Genomic DNA, 7,961 nt, shown 5'->3' with positions numbered 1-7,961 from the left:
TTATGGACAGCGCTGCAGGCAGGATTTAGCAGTGTTGCTGCACTGCAGGCAGGTGTAAAAGGAGAGCAGCACAGCCTGACACCCTCCCACTGCACAGGTATCTGGATGTGGTTGTAATCTAGGAGCTGGAGCAGCTTGGGAGTAATGCCGGTAGGCACAGCAACCCCCTTTGGATGCTCGCTTGTATTTAGTGTGTACCATTCTTTCTCACTGCAACTATACCCAAGCTATACACTGATAGCCTCTGTGTCAGCGGTTACTTTTATGTTATTTTTTGTGTTACTGTGTATTATAAATAGTAGTCCCGCTGCGAGCATCGATCGTCAGACCTCAACAGTCTGATTTTTTCTTCACCTTGAACAGTGTGGTCTCAAATAGGCCCCTGCATGTGATATGGAGCTCTCCAATCGCTCACCTTAGCCCATCAAAGTCTGTGGGCAGTTAATCATCTTTGGTGGTTGCCTGCATCAGTGGAGGCTCCTCCCCTAAGGTGGGGTAGCATTGCCCCACTGTTTGCGAAACAGTATAAAAGAAAAGAGAAAATGATAATAACAGAAGTTATTATCATTTTATTTTTAGTATCGCCAGGTTAGGGCGGGGCTTGTCTCCCGTATGACTGGGAGGAGGAATGGTTGCTGCACACTAAAGTGTATATGATGGTTCGGCTGGCCGTCTTGGCCCGGCCAAACCGTCATGCACACTTTGCATGTTCTCCACCCAGGCTGCATTACAGCCTGGGTGGAGAACATGCCCAGGTGCCCATTCCCAGTCTAAGGGTTGAACCGCGGCACTCAGACCAATCAAAATGCTGCAAATGCAGTGTTGTGATTGGCTTAGCGAGCCTGGGTGCTTCCTGGTTAAGGAGTGGAGGAGAGACAAGTGGGAAAGGCGGTGGAGAGACGCGGAGATCAGGTTTGCAAATTTTTATTTATTTTTCCCCTACCACCCTCCCCCTCTCCATGCCACCACCCCCCTACCCTACAGGCTGCCAACACTGGCCTACATGTGCCCCATCCTTTCATGACTGCTGTGCAGTAGCAGCTGCTTGTAGGGTCCTTTTCTGTCTGCAATCTGGCAAAGTATACCACTGCATTCAAATGGCCATGGGCCCAATCTTTGCTTCACCCTCCATTGCATGCCCAGAGTATGAACCTTTTCACTGCCAGTTACTTAATCTCCCTCCAGCACCTGTGATCCTGTCATTTAATCAATACTTTCCAGACATTTACGGTACTTACTGGCTCTTTTGGGTTCAAGTGCATTGTCGAACAGCTCTCTTAGGTCTGTGCAACCAGATCCCACAACTCAGGTAGAAATATGGTGATCTCTTGGTGCGCTTAGGATGACAACCACAGAAACGTGCCCCACTGCAATCAAGAAAGCGCATCAGCAACTGTGTTACTGCAGCCTGGTACATGTCTGGCTGTTATTGCTATGTTCGTGCTCAGCTGGGATGCTACTTGGTGGGTAATAGGCCCAACACTCATGGGCAACTGGATGTTCTTTTGTTTACAAGCTGCACCACCGTTTGATTATCTGGGCACCATACACAGTCTTTTTTCAAAGGTTTACTCATTTAGACTGAGAAAGCCACCACTATGGGGAAGAGTTCCAACAGCATTATGTTTCTTGAAATGCCTTTTTCTGTCCAGCGGCTGGGCCACCTTGCTGCCATTTTGGATGTGCCCAATATCATGCCAAAATCATTGCGGCATTGAAGAACAGCCCCGGCTGCTGATGAAGTCGGTCAGGAAAGGTACCCACATCCTAAAATCATGCTTGACTTCTGCAGTCAGCCTAACAGTATGGTGTTTCGTGCTAAGCCCCCTCCTGAATTTTGCCAGTCATTTTGCAAACACCCTGCCGGCATGGATCACCTTCCTGGCAAAACTGAGGTTATCAAAAATTTGCTGTATCTCTCCCAGTGTCACCTTCACTTTGATTGCTATGATCTCAATTACATATGGGGTTTCTGGGTGGCTAGGTTATGCACCTAAGCCATGCAGAACCCACCACTCTGGTCAGGGTAAGGGAGTTATGCACCCAAGATAACCCCTGCTCACACCCTTGGTAGCTTGACACGAGCAGTCAGGCTTATACCAGAGGTTATGTGCAGAGCGTTTGTGCAACACACTCAACATGAATAACAATAAATACACCACAAAAGAGACCACTCACAGGATTATATAAAAATGTTGTATACATTGTGCATATAATATAGACCAAAACACCATGAACCAATAATCACTTTGACAACTAGGCAATTGTCAAAACATCACAATTAATGCAATAATGTAAAGACTTATATGTTGCACACATAATGAAATGCCATCACTGTACATAGTATGCCAATCCTGAATTAGTACTCATTATCCTGACAAAACAGGCATCCACAACACAGAAATCACCCAATATCACCAGTAATTCAGGGATTGCTAACTAATACCTTAAGCACTAGGTGTACCACACCTGCACTCCTATTAAACTTTAGAGGGTCAGAAAATATTCCCATGCAGGGCACAGAAGCACCTGCTTTTCTCTTATCGGTATTGAGGTAATATTTTCTAAAGCCCCCATGATAGAAACCACATGCAGCAGTTTCCAAGTGCAGAGAGAAAACCTTGTGATCTCAACAAAGGTATGCTCTTCTAATATACTAGTTATGGTAATCTTCAGTCCTATCCTCAGGAATGTGACAAGTTTCTAACAGGGGGGCATCCGTTGAGGATTTACCCCATACAGCCGAAGATCAAGAAATGCCCTGAGGTATGCACAGACACAGGAGTGGTACCTACTACTTTCTTTTGCTGGGATATCTCACTAGGTCCCCTGTGTGTGTCAGCCTATGGCAGATGCCCACTAGCAGCAGCACAGTACCTTTTGTGGTGCCCTCTCTGTGCCCCTAGGGTCTACTGTGGGTCGGCCCATTGTCTAGCAGGCACCTGGACTCTTTAGAAAGGTTATCAGCAGCAACCAGCTGATCTCCCAGTGGGGAGGTTGAGCACAGCACCTCCGACACTCGGCTCTCAGGAATGCAGATGTTGGGAAAGGGTGCTCTCCGTAAGGGCTGTGGCACGTTGCGGCCTCTCTGCCTGGGGGGCCATGTTGGGGGAATTACTTTTATGTGATAGTGAAGCATCTCACAGGCCTCAGGGAGTGGTGTGCTTGGCGTGCCTTGAAGGCAGGACAGCAGGTTGGACTGAGAAACCTCAGAGGCTCCCACACTGGTGCAGAGAAGTGGTGCAATGCTGCACATAAGTGAGGCACAGAAAGTCTCCGCCACGAGGCTCTTGGCTGCACTCTTGAGAAATGGTGGGCGGGTTGAGACCCAGCCCTGTGGTCATGATTTAGATGTGCTGTCAGGTTGCGTCTGAAGGCGTGAGGCCAGGCTCATAATGCTGCAAGTGTGCACAAAGCACCATACACACATGCACACACAGGGTGAAATGAGCAAGCCAGGCTCACAAAGGTGCAAGAATTGCCTATATACATCACACTCAGGAACCCGCTGGTAATTAGGAGTGGTCCCCAAAACTGAGCACCAGTGCTTGATGAACCGTGCGGGGTATTTAGAACCAGGCAGCTGACAAGGTCTTTTATGTTCATGAGACCTCAGGAAAGAACAGGGGGCAAGCCCTTGGAGACACTCTGCAGATGTAGTAGTCCTTGCAGCAGGTCAGAGGTCATCAGGTAGCAGGGTAGCTCACACAGGCAGTGCAGCAGTTCCTGGAAACAGTCAGCACAGTAAGAAGGCAATCCTTTTACTCCAGCGCAGGTTGCTTCAGGTCCAGTAGTGTACTAAAAATGAGGGGTCAGAGCCTCTGTGCTTATACTGAGGTGCCTTGCTTCTAGAAGGTAGGAGACGTTTCCAGCAAGGCCTATGAAGTTCTAGGAGGTTTCCTCCTCCCCAGCCCTAGCTCCAGGCATCATTATGGGGTAAATTAGCCCTTTGTGTGAGGGCAGGGCCCAGCCCATACAAATGTAAGTTCACCCCACCTGCCTCTCTCCCGGCCCAGGAAGACAATCAGCATGCAGATGCACCCAGCCCCTCCTAAAGGTGATGGTTGTCTGGAGAGTATGCACAAGTCCACTTGTCACTCTACCCTAGACGTGGATTGGAGTCAGGCTGCAAAGCACAAAGAGTTATAAGCACAGAGAAATGCCACGTTCTAAAAGTTGCATTGTGACATTTCTAGAAAAAGTAATAAACATTCCACCTACACCAGTAAGCATGATTTTTCACTACCATTCTAAACATACCAAACATGGCAGCGCTACTCCTTTTAGATCAGGAATTAACACTTAAACACATGTAAGGGGGATCCCCAATGTTAGCCTATGGAAGGAGCAGGCCTCACAGTAACCAGAAACAAGAAAGGCTGTTTGTCACTACCAGGGCATGCCAAACAATAAAGGCACACGTCCTACCTTTTACTTAGGAAGCACCCTGCCCACAGGTCTACCTAGGGACTAACACAGGTGACCTGTATGTAGTAAGAGGGGAGTTTCAGGATTGGCAATTAACTTTAAATGGCAAGTCAATGTGGCAGTAAACTGTGCATGCAGGCCTTAAAGTGACAGAGACAGGTTTGAAAGGCTACTTCTGTGGGTGGTGCAAGCAGAGGTGTAGGCAAGTACTAATTAATTTACAAGCCCTGGGTATATTGGGTACCACTGTACAGGGTACTTACAGGAAAATTAAATATGCCAAACAAATGTAAACCAATCATACCATGTTTTAGGAGTGAGAACACATGGACTTTAGCACTGATTAGCAGTAGTAAAGAGCTCAGAGTCATACAGTCAACACAAAGAGGGTCAGAAAAATAGGAGGAGAAAGGCTAAAGGTTTGGGCATAACCATGCAAAAAGGGCCAGGTACAATTCTCTCTAATGCCCACCTCACACCTTGTCCTTAGGTAGCCTACAATCCCAAAGAGTCTAGTTCAACTCAATCCCCTGGAAGGTCATCTTCACTATGGGGCCCACTGTTTTGTCCTGTGCTAACTGCACCCCTAGTTTCTCTATCTGCTTTAAAAAGGTCTCCAGCATCCTTCGGCTTTGCCCCAAGCTAGGATGGCCCACAAAGAAGAAGTCTTCCAGGTAGTGAAGTGTTACAACATCAGGATGCTGTACATTCCACACCCATTCATGGAATGTGCTGAAGGTCTCAAAGTAAGAGCATGATATGTAACAGCCTGTAGGAAGGCATTTATCAAAATAATATTTCCTATCAATTTGAAAATCCAGCATGTGAAAGGTTTGAGGACACGTGGGTAACAGCTGAAGGGGTGATTAGATGATAGCTTTGGTCATCAAGGTGGATTTGTCCACTTTCCTTACTAGGTCACTGGCTAGCATAAGCTACTAAGCATTGTTCTTCATCCATCAAATATTGATTGGCTCACCATCTGGGTAGGGGAGGTGGTTGATCAGCCCAAATTTCTCTGACTCCTTTTTGGTATTATCCCTAGTGGGGATACCATGAAATGTGGTAATGTGGGGAGTTGGAATGGACACTCGATAAAACATAGCCATAACTCCTTTGCCAAGTTCTGTCTTGCCACCTTTAGTTGCTTGTCCCTTATTTCAGATTCCTACTAAATCTTCCCACTTGTGGGACTTTGTAAAGGATGGTGAATCCCTCCTCAAAAGCTTTTACCAATAGTTGGGCCTCATAAGGTTGATGGCATCTCTTAAGCCAGGGCCGGCATTAGCACTGGTGGTGCCCTGTGCGACAATGTTTATTGGCACCCCCCCAATGCCCACCGCTGGCACATATTCCATCACTACCACCATTTAACATTGCCCCTCAAGTCTCCATAGCCCGTCTCTCAGATTCCTTTAGTTTTATAGCGCCACTAATACCATTGTGAGGTGTCGCAGCACTTTACATCATACACACTTTTAACTGAGACAATCGCATGCGTAAATCGGTGTATAGGAAATGTTACCTAAAACAGAGGATTACAAGATGTAGGAGTCACATTTCATACATACTGGTAGGCAGTATAGTTTAAGAGTCCTTGGTCTGAAAAAGCACATATTCAGAATTTACAAAATAACACTTTTTGTTAGGGGTTCTCTTTAATAATAACAATTAATTTCTATCCAAATGAACCCTTTTTGCAAGATTAGGTAAGGTTAAGGAAAGACAGGGCAAAAAACCATGTAGGTCTAATATACACCTTCCGGTTTGCATGCAACGCTTTGACAGTTAATGGCGCATTGTTCTATATTAGAATGTTAACTTATAAAATGCAAGTAACAAAAAGATCTCTCTGGCAAAAGCAGTAACCTATTGACCTATTAACATTATAAACACTTTGTGATCTGCATGGCACACGTTCTTAGCAGCTGGCCTATTAACCCTCTGCGCTAACTTACAAGGAGTCAAACTTCCACTAGACAAAACTCTGTCTCTCTTCTCCAAGAAGAACATTAATCACCGGAGTTATCTTGACATTTTTATTGATGTCTAAAAAATTACTGGAGGCATGGAACTTGACAGTAGGTGGTTTTCATGCCATAATATATTTGCAAATAGGCCCCCCCACCCCAAGTCAACACCAGGTGCAGTGGCACCAATCACACTGCCCTAGAGCTGGCACTGTATTAAGCAGTTTCTGAGAATGGTTGTTTTTATAGGCGTGGGTGTCCTAATACTTTCTGTAGTAGCTCCCCTACCCCTCTTGCACTGCATCATCCTCTTTCTGACCCACTTTCAGGTGGTGCTGTTTCTTTATGCACTCCTTCTTCCCACTACTGCTTCTTTGTGGGGTCCTTCTTTTCAGATGACCATTGCCTCTACTGCACTCGCTTGCTGGGTGTCATCCCCGTATGTGCTGCAAATGTAGTGGAATTTGCAAGATGGACCTCAATTGCACTCACCCATATCAATTTTCCTGCTCACATCTAAATATTCCTTACTTGGCCGGTTCACGGTAAGTTGTCAGGGTATGCCCAGACGTTGGTCCATTGCTCACTTTGCCACTGGATTCAAGCTAGCCTGGCTGATGAGGGATGTTACCCCCAAACTGGTCCCTGGATGCTTGTTTCTGGTCCAAGGAAGACTTGGCTTGGCAGTTTGGGCTGGACTGTTCCCATGAGGCGCAGGGTCAAGACTGATTTGCATAATGCTCAATCTGAATTGGGGTGGCAAAGTGAGCTAAAGAATGATGATGGATTAAACCCAGATCTGTGACTGGGGTTGAGTGTCTGAAAAGTTTCAGCGCTCCGTCCATCATCTCCTTGTGTTTGCTTTGCACCTGTCAGATTGTGCCTTGTTTGAATTGTACTGAAAGTAGTACCTCCTCCTGGTAACCTCCTCCCTGGTTGCCACCATCATATGGGTGTACACCGCTTCGTCCTGTTGTTCAAATCCAATAGAGGTCCTTATGTGTAACTTGAGACTGTACATCTGGTCAAAATTTAGCCGTGAGTCACCCTGGAACATGTGCTGCGACTCCTATGCTGCTGTAGCCATAATGAAGCAGAGCTCTGCAGGAATTTTTCCACTATAATGCTTCAAATTGTACAGAAGTTCTGCAACCAGTTCTTTATGGATCTCTTTTTTTTAACATCACTCCTCTCCTTTCTGTACTCCTACTTCTTGTCTGGGTTAGTAGGTCTAGAGCTGCCTGTTAAACATCAAGAAGCAAGAAGATATCTATAACTCCTCCCAGGCCTTTGAGTTTACTCCCCCTTCTCCATCTTGGCTGCACAATGCACCCCTTCTCCCCTCACATCATTCAGAGGACAATAGTTTATGGTGCATAAAGGCCTCAGTTTATTATTTCAAAACATGGATCATACATTTTGCAACTTATAGGTTGGTCATTCGAAAACGCATATTTTCTGCACATTTCTCAGTACCATTGTCATCTTTTGTTTTTGCTTCCATTTCTGTACGACAGCACTAACCTTGCACGGTGGCCCCTTCTGCAGGTATCTCAGTGTTTG

The sequence above is a fragment of the Triturus cristatus genome, chromosome 6 (assembly GCF_964204655.1).
Source record: "Triturus cristatus chromosome 6, aTriCri1.1, whole genome shotgun sequence".
NCBI lineage: Eukaryota > Metazoa > Chordata > Amphibia > Caudata > Salamandridae > Triturus > Triturus cristatus.
The sequence above is the reverse complement of the archived record's forward strand: the minus strand, read 5'-3'. Positions refer to the sequence as shown.